At 49.5% G+C, this 12476-nt stretch overlaps 1 protein-coding gene across 4 annotated transcripts in view; it reads left to right on the forward strand.

Annotated features, from left to right (window-relative positions):
- Positions 1 to 692: 692 nt before the first annotated feature.
- Positions 693 to 12476, forward strand: part of TMEM40 (transmembrane protein 40) — a 43665-nt gene continuing 31881 nt past the window's right edge. For 2 of the 4 annotated variants that reach the window (XM_072785073.1, XM_072785074.1), the window contains exon 1: positions 693 to 1120. The gene's annotated coding sequence lies outside the window, so the exon portion shown is untranslated. Of the gene's footprint in view, positions 1121 to 3302; positions 3364 to 12476 lie in introns of those variants that run through there. The other 2 variants (XM_072785071.1, XM_072785072.1) reach the window with 2 other exon arrangements.

Genomic DNA, 12476 nt, shown 5'->3' on the forward strand with positions numbered 1-12476 from the left:
CCAAAGGCAGGTGCTAAACCACTGAGCCCCACTGAGTCAGGGATCCCCACGGACTTAGGTTTTAACTGGATCCCCCTCTGGTTGCCATGCTTAGGACAGTTACTAGGCTGAGGGCAGAAGCAAACAGACTAGTGATCATATTGGCTGGACCAGGGTGGTTGCCATGGAAGTGGAGACAAGAGTTTGGCTTTGGGATGTTGAAGGTGGGGCCAACAGGGTTTTCCAGATATGCCAGATACAGAGTATGAGAGCGCAGAGTCAGGGACGACTCTGAGATTTTGGCCTGAGCTTAAGATGCAAATAACTCTTCCAGGAAGCCCTCCTGGGAACCCACAGCTCCCTGGGCCTTGCCCTCTTGGGGCCTGTCATGGCCTGTCTCTAGCTGGCCTGGGTGCTCCCCAGGACAGTGTAGGACATGTTTACTGTCCTACTTCCAAATTGATCAGTAAGCAGCAGAGGCAGGCGGAGCTGGGGTTATTCTTGGACTCACTGTAGGTCAGTCCCCCCCCCCACACACCCCCTTGGGACCTGTGTTTTTCCTGTCTCCACAAGGCAATGGATATTCTAGCCTTTGCCCAGTTTCCTCACCAGGAGAGGGCACCGCCAGTCCCATTCACAGGAGTCCCCCCGGTCCTCTGAGCCCTGGGGCCTCCCGTCCTGCTGCCTGCCCGGCTCACCCCTTGGGAAGGCATTGGGTTGGCCCACACGGCTGGGTCCTGAGTCAGACTCACCAACGAGGTGGGAATCTGGAACACACCCCACCTTCTCTGTGCCCAGAGCGTGGCCCAGCGAGGGCGCTGCGACTACCCCCTCCGTCGCTGCCTCCTGAGTCAGCAGTCATGGCCCTGCCCAGGGCGCGGGTCTGAGGGTTTAGCCGCCCCATCTGCGGTGCCTGGGGTGTCAGGAGGAAGACTCCAGTCAGACAGGAAGGCCTGGGGCCGATAGCACCAGCAGGAAGGAATGCCACCCGGGTGAGCCAGCGGGGCCCCGGGCAAGTCCCGCGCCGCCCCTCCCGGTCACGGGGGCGTGGCCTGGCCGCGGCCGCGCTCTTCCCGGCCCGCCGGCGTCTGCACCGCGCACACGGCTCCGCGGGCGGCGCACACCGGCCTCCGGACCGCAGGTAATGGGACACGTGCCGGGTGAGGGGCGAGTGGAGCGCTGGTCTTTAGGAGGACGGGCTCTCCCACCGGCCTGACATTCTGGGGCTCCTCGGTGGGCCTGGATTGGATCCCAGCTCTGCGCCTGCCTAGCTGGCTGAGCACCTGCCTCCTCCTCTAGAAGTATCGGGGGAGGATGACAAATATGCACCTCCCTGGGGTGTCTTGAGGCTGCGGCCAGGCCAGGTCCTGCCACAGCAGGTGACCCAACTCCTGTTTCTGTCGCTGACCTGCTGCAGGACCTTCAGAAAAAACCTTTGAGGGCTCAGTTTCCCCATTTGTAGAATGAAGAGCCAAACTAGGGCTCTGAAGGCTTCGCCCGCTCTGCCTTTGTGGAACCAAACGCTTGGGAAGACGAAGGTGTTTCCCCTCAAAACGTCCCAGTCTCTGTGCTTGACCAACAAGCGAAGGCGGCTGCCTTCCCGGCCCCTCCGAAGGCGCCCTCCTGCCCGGCCTGGTGGGCTGGAGAGGATGAGGAAGCCAGTCGTCTCCTCAGCTTTGGGCTCAAAGGCACTTTTGGGGAGAAAATGCTGAAGAGGCAGAGCCAGGCCTTGGGGGAGGGGAGCCCCGCCCCTCCCTGTCCCGCTCCCACCCCCCCCCCTCCGCATCAGGAGCCCCCCCACCCCCACCCCGCGCTCCGAGGGAGCATCCCAACCCCTCTCCTCTCAATTGGCCTTCAGGCCTCCAGCCAATCCGATTTCTTTTTAAGGGGGGTAAGAAAGATGATAGGCACGTGCTGGTTATTTTATACTGCTTTGTTTAGAAACTGCCAGAAAAATGTTGAGTCAGGAGTGCGTGTTGGTGGGGAGTTGCGGTGAGGGAAGTGTGCGGTGTTTTGTTTTGGGTCCAAACCAAACAGATCTATAAATAATGGGATCCCTCTTGTCTCTGAAACTCGTCGAACTGGGGCTGGCGTAGCCCTCTAAAACGCCCGGGTACCTGTGCTCTCAAATCCTCTCCAGGCCCCTGTAAAAGAGCGCTCTCTCTCTCCAGCATGGGCTCCACCCTGGGGATGTGCTGGGCATCCCGTTGCCAGGGGCCTCACTCCACTTTCATAGCAACTCTAGGGTGGGGGAGGGGGAGGCCTCATTCTTTTTTTTTTTTTTTTTCAGTAACAACTTTATTGAGATCTCATTCACATGCCATCAGCTTCACACTTTTAAAGTGTCCAAGTCAGTGTTTTTTGGTAACTCTATATTCACAGAGTGGTGCAACCATTACCACTATCTAATTTAGAATTTTTGTCATCCCCAAATAAACCCCAGACCCTTTAGCAGTCACCCTGCATTTCCTCCTTCCCATGGCAACCACTAACCTACTTTGTGGATTTTATCTGTAAGGATTTGCTTATTCTGGACATTTTATATAAATGGGATTATATCATAATTTTGGCTGGCTTATTTCACTTAACATCATGCTTTCAAGGTTTACCCATGTTGTAGTCTGTTACCAGCGTTTCTTCCCTCTTTCTGGCTGAATGGTGTTGTACGATTGTATCACATTTTGTTTATTCATTCATCAGCTTGGGTTGTTTCCACTTTGTGGCCATTATGAATAAAGCGGCCGAGGACATTGATGTATGAATTTTTTGTGCGGACATAGGTCTTCACTTCTTTTGAGTGTATACCTAGGAGTGTACTTGCAGGGTCATATGGTGAATCTATGTTTGACATTTTGAGAAATCACTAAACTTTTCCAAAGTGGCTGTATCATTCTACAATCCTACCAGTTGTGCATGAAGGCTCGAAATTTTCCACATCCTTGTCTGCCCTTGTTATTATCTGGATTTCTTATTGTAGCCATCCTAGAGGGTATGAAGTGGTATTTCATTGCGGTTTTGTTTTGTTTTTCAAGTTTTATTTAGTTAAGTAATCTCTACACCCAACATAGGGCTCAAACTCATAACCCCAAGATTAAGAGTCATATGCTCTTCCAACTGAGGCAGCCAGGTGCCCTCTCATTGTGGTTTTGATTTGCATTTCTCTTAATAAAAAGATGTTGAACATCATTCCAAGTGCTACTGCCCATTTCTTCAGAGAAATGTCTGTTCAAATTCTTTGACCATTTTAAAAGTAGGTTGTCATTTTATTGTTGAGTTGCAGGCATGCCTTTTTTTCCAGGGGAGGATTCTGAGGCTCTGAGAATGAATGTAGCTGCCATGCAATGATCTCAGTCTGTGGAGGATAGCGGTGGGAACTGAATCCAGGTCTGTCTGACATTAAAGACTGAGCAATCTCCTTCTCTTAAACTGGATGCCTCTTTTCTGGTTTTTGCTGTTGTCAATTGCATACGTGTTGGTGGGGAGGGAGGGAGAGAGAGAGACCAGAGAAAAAGATGGAAAAGAGAGAGGAGACAGAAAGAAACTTAGATGACAGAATGAGAAAGGAGGCTGGACTGGCTCTGGCTGATTAAATAGGCACCCACCTTGGAGAGTCAGAGCTGGGGAAAACCTTTTAAGAGCTTTTGGTTTCAAAAAAAAAAAAAAGAGCTTTTGGTTTCTTTCCATTAATCTCCAAATGTTGTGGGGGGAGGGGCTCAACAATTTTTATTGGGGGGCACACTCCCCCGCTAGTTTTTCTTAGTTCCTAAATCTGAAACAAATCTGATTCAGCCCCAAACCAAACAGGGACCAGCATCCCAGCATCCTTTAGTGTCTAACTGGGTCTAAGGATCTGGAGTAATGGTTGTCACACTTTTTTAAAAAAAAATTTTGAGAGAGAGGAAGAGAGAGAGAGCTAGAAAACTGGGCAGGGAAGGGAGTGGTGCAGAGGGAAAGGGAGAGAGATAATCCTAAGTGGGTTCCATAACCAGCATGCAGAGCCTGACACAAGGCTCTGCCCCATGACCCTGAGATCACAGCTTGCACCAAAATCAAGAGTCAGACACCCAGGCAACTGAACCACCCAGGTGCTCCTACCACACTTTTTTTTTTTTAATTTTAAAGATTTTATTTATTTATTCATGAGAGACAGAGAAAGAGGCAGGGACCTAGGCAGAGGGAGAGGCAGGCTCCCCGCAGGAAGCCTGAGGCAGACCACACCGATTCTGGGACTCCACGATCCTGACCTGAGTCAAAGGCAGGTGCTCAACCACTGAGCCACCCAGGCACCCCTCCTGCCACACTTTTTGATTGTACATGCTTCTCAAGAAAAATGGTTTAGGGACATCTGGGTGGCTCAGTCAGTTAAGTATCTGCCTTTGGCTCAGGTCATGATCCCAGGGTCCTGGGATCGAGTCCTGCATTGGGCTTCCTGTTCAGTGGGGAATCTGCTTCTCCATTTGCCTCTCCCCACCCCTTGTGTGCTTGTGCTCTCTCTCTCTCTCTCTCTCTCCCTCTCCCACCCCTCTCTCAAATAAATAAATAAAATCTTTTTTAAAAAAGAAAAATGCTTTAGGCACCCCCAACAGATGCATATTTATAGATTTAGAAATGATATACAAATACTGTGATGATTAGCTAATGTCCAAAGGCCCAATATACACTCAGTGTGAATTTAATCACCAACAACAGTGGATGGAAGTCCACCTTGCCAGTAGTTCTATTATTATTTCAGTAAGCCATACCGTGTGTATGAGATCCCATTCATCATTGTTTTCAACATAGTAAGGTGGCTGATGATGGCCTCGAGTGGGGAGCACTTTTGTCTGTCCAGCACTTTTCCTGCTGGTCGCTTGCACTCTCTGGATTAGAGTTATCTACATCCGTGGTTCTTTGCAGGGACTCTTTGAAGCCACTCATACACTCTGCAGGAGCTGATTCAGTTAAAACGCATTGTTCGATGCTCAGATCCACCCAACCTGGCACCAGGGTGCCGCAATACATTGCAGTAGGCTGACCATAAAGAAATGAAAGACAGGACCGCAGCAGACCTGTCTGTTATGGAGCTTCCCCTTGGCCTTGGGAACCCCACTTAGTAGGCATGACATTCAGTGCCTGAGAGGGTGCACATCAAGGTTGAACTAGATACTGTTAGTGATTTTTAGTTAAAAGTTAAGTAGGAATATGGGACGCCTGGGTGGCTCGGTGGTTGAGCGTCTGCCTTTGGCTCAGGCGCAGTCCCGGTCCTGGGATTGAGTCTCACATCCCTGCAGGGAGCCCAATGTGGGACTCCATCCCTGCACTCTGAGATCAGGCCCCAAGCCGAAGGCAGACACCCAACTGCTGAGCCACCCAGGCATCCTGGGGTCCCGGGATCAAGTCCCATATTGGGCTCCTTGCAGGGAGCCTCCTTCTCCCTCTGCCTATGGCTCTGCCTCTCTGTGTGTGTCTGTGTCTCTCATGAATAAATAAATAAAATCTTTTTTTAAAAAGGAATTTTAGAAAATTATTTTATATCTTGAGCTGGAATCTGCCCTGGTGACATCCCAAGGTCCTGACCTCTGGAGCTCAATAGCCCTATCTAGTCCCTCTGTCCTGCAGGAAGCCCTGTGAACACTTGGGGATGGTGACCAGGTCTGTCCATGCAATGCTTATCCCTACCTAGGCTTAGTGCCCTACTCCTCCAGACATTTCTCTTGGGTTTGATCTTAATATCCCACATGTCCCCTGGATTATCTCTGTCCAGACTCTATTCTGTTCAGAACCCAGGATTGAACCTAGGTTGGGAGATGGTGAGATATGGATCATCTTCTTCACTATAGACTATGTCCTTCTGTTGATACGACCTAAAACTGTTAGCTTTGCTCTGTAGCTTTATCACCTTGTTGGCTCATGTTACACTTTAACAAACATTGCTTATGCACCTACCATGTGCTAGACACCAAGTTAGATGATTGTGCTGACATTTATTTACCTTTCAGAGGGTCTTTTAGAACTCCTAGGTCTTTCTGTATGAACAGCCTTCAACCAATCCTCTCTCTGCACAGACTAGATTTTGTCCCTTTTTAGTTCAGCCTAGGTGCCACCCTGCACTGCTCAGAGGCAACCTCAGGCCCTGGCTACTTTGTGGAGTGTGCTGTGGCCAAAAGGGTCATATACATTCATAACAGGTCCATCTGGTGTGTGGTCAGCTGGCTAGGCAGCGTGGGTTGTTATCTCACCATTAAACTGCCTGGATGGACTGGGGATAAGATGGTGGAGGAGGTGGGAACTGAAGCATCTTCCTTCTTTCCCTCTGTGAGGTTCCCCTCACACTTGACTTCAGACTCAGATCTGAGTTCATATCTAGATGTCTTGCTATGTGACCCTGGGCAAGTCCCTTTCCCTTTCTGGGCCTCAGTTTTGGTCTCCTGGCTACAACTCTGTGGACCTGTAGCTTGGAGAAAGGGAGAGGTCGCCAAACCTGGGGAGCTGAGGTGGGGGTGGGGTGGGGTGAGCATGGGGCAGGAAAGGGGAGAGTGTGGAAGAAGAAGGGGTATGAACAAGTAGTATAAAGTGAAGAGGGAGCTGCTAAAGAAACTCTGCTAGGCTAGCATGTCTCTAAGCTCTTAATTTCAGTACTTTATGACTTGTTTTATGACTATGAAGCACTTTGTCTAAGCCAGGGGCTAGAATGTAAGAGAGAGCAAGAAAAACACGATTCCTATTCCCAGGGAGCTCAGAAGTAAAGTCCTTTTAATTTCAATCCTCACAGCAACCCTGCAAGACAATGACACTGATCCCTATTTTACAGACAAGGAAACTGAGTCTCAGAGAAGTGATTTACTCAAAGTCATGAAGCTGAGAAGTAAAGTGATAAAGCATGAATTCAAAAGGCTCTGTCAGCCCCCATTGAAGCAGTGACTTAATCAAGATACCTCTCAGTATGGGGTCCCTGGGTGGCTCAGCGGTTTAGCACCTGCCTTCGGCCCAGAGTGTGATCCTGGAGACCCGGGATCCAGTCCTGCATCAGGCTCCCTGCATGGAGCCTGTTTCTCCCTCTGCCTGTGTCTGCCTCTCTCTGTCTCTCATGAATAAATAAATAAGATCTTTTTTTAATTTTTATTTATTTTTATTTTTTTAATCTTAAAAAAAACAACATACCTCTCAGTATAACGTTCTGGCAAAAGGGAATGGTAATTTTACCATGTACTTTCCTACCCACAACCCCATACATGCATTCTAAGATATAAATAACATAAATGACATTATTCTCTGTCTTGTAGATGAGAATAAGAACCTAGAAGGGAGAGTGCTGCGCCCGAGGGCCCAGGGTGAGTTGGAGACAGGGCCAGGACCATGTTCTTGATCTCATGACAGCTGACTCAGTTTCTTCCCCCACCCCCACCCCGAGCCCTGCCTGGGGTTGTTGGAAGGATTTACCACCCACACCTTGGGATCCCAAAGCTGGTGAAAAGACCATTTCTGTTCCATGCCCCTCATTTCCGAGGGTCTGTTTCTGATTTATTCCCCTCCCCAACTGTCCTGATGGAGGTGGAGGAACTCCGGATGAGGGAATTGGCACTGAAGGAGTGCCCAGGCTGGGACTCTAGGATGGAGAGGCTGACCTAGAGAACGTCAAGGATTGAAGCCGATGGCATTTCCCAAAGCTGCGTCAGACTATACTGAACCACGTTCTGGAGTAAAGGACTGTGCACTTGCATGTTTTGGGGAAAGGTTGGAATTAATAGTGTGAAAGAGCTTTTTCTCCTGCAGCCCTTTTCAGAGTCTTTATTTTTATTATTATTTTTAAGATTTTATTTATTTATCTGACAGAGAAAGGGAGACGGTGAGCACAAGCAGGGGGAGCAGCAGAGGTAGAAAGAAAGCAGGCTCTTCATTGAGCAGGGAGCCTGATGTAGGGCTCAATCCCAGAATCCTGGGATCATCATTCAAGCCAAAGGCAGATGCTCAACCAACTGAGCCACCCAGGTGCTCCTTTTCAGAGCCTTTAATACACAATCATACAATCATACATTTTTTTTAAAGATTTTATTTATTTATTCATGAGAGACACACAGAGAGAGACAGAGACACAGGCAGAGGGAAAAGCAGGCTCCATGCAGGGAGCCCGATGTGGGACTTGATCCCAGGTCTTCAGGATCCCCAGGTCTTCAGGATCACTCCCTGGGCTGAAGGCAGTGCTAAACCACTGAGCCACCCAGGCTGCCCACACAGTCATACATTTTGGAGCTGCAATAAGGTGGGTATGGAAAGCAGTGATGGAAAGCAGTGTTGAACCAACTTCTTTGAATACAAAATCTCCTTTTTTCTTGGAGCACTCCAAGGGCCTCTGTTCCCTACGAGATACCATATACCATATGTATCTTATTATTAGAACATGCTGTTCTGGGCTTTCCTGCAGGTCTCATAAACCCTGAGTTCCAAAGTTCTTTGCTGACCAGATGAATCATGAAAACCAGGGGAGCACTAGTTTCCTAGAATGTCAAAGCTGGAAGAAACTTGTAGAGGGCAGCCCAACTTCTACACACGGGGAAACTAAAGGCCAGGGCATTCCAGCAATGTGTTTGGAAGGGCAAGGCCAGAGGCAGACAGGGAGACTATTTTAACACTTAGGGGAAAAGTTCTGGTGGTCTGAGTGGACCACACTCTGCCTAGCAGATGTTGCCTTTGTTAATAATGCAGACTTCCCCTAGCCATATCCTAACCCTAACTTGGCTCCTAACACCAGCCCCCGAGCAGGAACCTCCAAAGGAAAGAATCCTGGGAATCTACCCTGTCAACTGTGCTCCTAAGGGAAATTGGATCATCAACAAATGAGGAAGACATTGAGCATCAGCAAGGGGAGGGGATACTCTTATTTATTAAGTGCCAGTATTCTAGGCTTGTTATGGGCACAGTATTATTTAATCCCCACAACACTCGTGGGGACATATATTAATACTCCATTTTGTAGAGGAGCCAGGCATCTAAGGGACAGGAATAAGAACACACTTATAACCAACTCCAAAACCCTCAGTCTCCTTATCAGATCTCTTGGGAGGGAGGCAGTAGGAACAGAAAAGCCAGGGCTTCTTGAAGGAAAAATGGGGTAAACTGAGGCTTTGGCTATCTGGGGAGAAAGGAGCCAGGGCATCCTTCTATCTTTGAAGTTTGGGGGGTTCCCAGGAGCATGGTGGAGCCAGAGAGGGAACCTGGTTTAAGAAGGAAGATGTGGGGGCAGCCCGGGTGGCTCAGCTGTTTAGTGCCGCCTTCAGCCCAGGGCGTGATCCTGGAGACCCAGGATCAAGTCCCACATCGGGCTCCCTGCATGGAGCCTGCTTCTCTGCCTGCTTCTCTGCCTCTCTCTCTTTCTGTGTGTGTGTGTGTGTGTGTGTGTCTCATGAATAAATAAATAAAATCTTAAAAAAAAAAAAGAAAAAGAAGGAAGATGTGGGGCACCCGAGTGGCTTAGTGGTTTAGCATCTGCCTTCAGCTCAGGTCGTGGTCCCAGGGTCCTGGGATTGAGTCCTACATCAGGTTCCCGTCAGGGAGCCTGCCTCTCCCTCCTACTATGTCTCTGCCTCTCTCTGTGTGTCTCTAATGAATAAGAAGGAAGACATTTAGCCCCTGCAGGGCTCCAGGCTGTGGCAGGCACTAGGGTTAGGGACTGTGACAACCTGAGTAACCGCCCCCAAAGATATCTGCATCCTAATCTCTGGAAACTAAGGTTACCTGGCAAAGGAGAATTAACAATTCAGGTGGAAGTAAGGTTGCTCATCAGCTAACCTTAATTTAGGAGGATGGTCCTGGACAACCTGGGAGGGCCCAATGTCACAATGAAAGTGGAAGAGGGGTGGGGCACCTGGATGGCTTAGTCAGTAGAGCATGCGGCTCTTGATCATGGAGTGGTGAATTCGAGCCCCACGTTGGGTGTAAAGATTATTTGAGGGCAGCCCAAGAGGCTTAGCAGTTTGGCGCCGCCTTCGGCCCGGGGCCTGATCCTGGGGACCCGGGATCAAGTCCCATGTCAGGCTTCCTGCATGGAGCCTGCTTCTCCCTCTGCCTGTGTCTCTGCCTCTCTCTCTCTGTGCCACCCAGCTCACTTGCTCCTCATGTAGAGTGGGTACTATCTGAGCTAGGCGGCAAAAGCACTGTTGAGACTGTGACAGCTTGGTGTCCCCGAGTATCCAACCATGGGCCCAGTCCCTTGTGACAGTAGGAGCTTAGAAAATGTAGGCTGAACCAAAGGGGAAATCCAGTTTAGCAAGACCTGTGGGTACAGAGGCCCTGGCACCACCAGTGACTCAGCAGGGCCGGGTCTTTGGGAGAAACATTCTAGGAAGTCAGGCATTCCATTTCCTTGTAGGATGAGCCTCGGACGGGGGCGGGGGAAGCACCTGCAAGAGGGGGCTTTAAGAGCCTCTAACCAGGGTCAAGGAATGGGGTTCTTTGCTGGAGCAGGGTTTTGATTCGAGACCACCTGTCAGCTGGGAGACCTAGAACAAGTCACTTGTCTATATGAAACTCAGCTTCTTGCTGCATAATATAAGCCTTGCACTCATGAAATAAGATCTTGGGGAACATACTGTGTTCTCTTTCCTCTTTCTGCTTTCTTCACTTCTCGTGTCTCAACACCCCACCATCCATCTTGCTCCAGAGGAGGTTGCACATGGTGAACTTGAGCTTTGAAACCCGTCCCAGACATCCCTCTGCCAGTGGCTGATGCTCCACTGTGAGTGCTGTCCTTTTGAGTTATGCATTGCCTTGTGCACTAATTCTTCTTTTTTTTAAGATTTTATTTTTTTATTCATGAGAGACACACACACACAGAGAGGCAGAGACATAGGCAGAGGGAGAAGCAGGCGCCATGCAGAGAGCCCGATGTGGGACTTGATCCTGGGTCTCCAGGATCACACCCTGAACTGAAGGCAGATGCTCAACTGCTAAGCTACCCAGGCGTCCCATGTGCACTGATTCTTGAGCTTTAATTTTTTTAATTCCATTTATACTTTCTTATAATACAAATGTGGGTAGAGGAGGGATGGGGTGAGGACACTAAAAGGAGAAAGAGGGCTCCCTCAGGTCCAATCTTCACAAAAGCTCCATTTTCTTCCCTTCTGCTGGATGAGTTTCCTGAGGAAGTTCCCCTGGCCTTAAGGACACTGCTCAGGGCCCCACCAATGGCTGACTACAAGCCAAGTCATCATCATTTGCATAGCACTCCCATGACTTAGTGGCTTCATTCCAGTGCTAATGACAGGGGCCTGAGTAGAGATGACAGCTTCACTCCTTCCACCTCCCAACACGGACAGAGCAACTACCTTTGCTCAACCACTTACTAGCTACAGCCCTGAGAAAGTTCCTTAGTCTCCCCGCGCCATCTCTAAAGTGGGCACCACCACAGCGAGCCGTCCCAGAGTTGTGGTGAGGAGCATATGAGAGGACACCTGTAATGTGCTCAGATGGTTGCTTGGCAGTTGGGAAGTACTTGTTTATATCATTGTCATCATCATCATCATCATCATTTCTGCTTTTTGCCAGGTCCTGTGCAGGCTTCAGGGGACCCAGAAATGAATCAGTCTTAGTCTCTGTCCCCACCCCCCCTGGCTGGGTTCAGGCTCTAGTGGAGGGGATGCATCCTGCTGAGCCCTTAGCAGAGATCTGTGTGTGACTAAGAATAGTGGTCCTTGGAGTTGTGCAACAAGGTGCCCTACCCTAAGAAAGTCAAGTCTGGCACAAGGCAGAATTGACTAGGCTCAGGAGAGCAACATGCCCAGAGACAAGGTGGGGGTGCTCCCTGGGCCTCCCCCCAACCTCCTTCTTCTTCAGAGTTGCTTCCTGCCACTGTTTCCCATGTGGGACAAGGCCCCTTGCCTCTATGCCTTTGCATATTGTCCCCTCTGGCTCTTCTTCTTCTTCTTTTTTTTTTTTTTTTAAGATTTTTATTTATTTACTCATGAAAGACACACACAGAGAGAAGAGAGGCAGAGACATAGGCAGAGGGAGAAGCAGGCTCCATGCAGGGAGCCGGCCATGGGTCTTGATCCTGGGACTCCAGGATCATGCCCTGGGCCAAAGGCAGGCACCAAACCACTGAGCCACCCAGGGATCCCCCCTCTGGCCCTTCTAAACTCACCCCAGCATTCTCTCCTTCAGGAAATTTCCCTGACTGACCCTGGTCTGATTTGGCCCCTGGATTCCCACAGGCTCCTGATCCATCAAGAAATTCCTTGAGGACAAGGATGCAACTTGTTCACCATATATCCCCAGTTCTAGCACACAGTAGGTGCTCAATTAACAGACATAATGTAAGAGAAGGAAAGTTCATATCAAAAATCTTGACTATAAAGTTTTATTTTCCTTAAATAACAAGAAAGCAGGCAGCTGCTGACAAGGGCTTGGCAGCTCAACAACATCTCTGCAATTACTTTGGCTTTTCCTCATGGTCATAAGGTGGCCACTGTTGCTCCTGCCATCACATTTATGTTCAAGGAAGGAAGGAGAGGCAAGACACAGCA

This window comes from Canis lupus, chromosome 19 (assembly GCF_048164855.1).
Source record: "Canis lupus baileyi chromosome 19, mCanLup2.hap1, whole genome shotgun sequence".
In the NCBI taxonomy this organism is placed as follows: domain Eukaryota; kingdom Metazoa; phylum Chordata; class Mammalia; order Carnivora; family Canidae; genus Canis; species Canis lupus.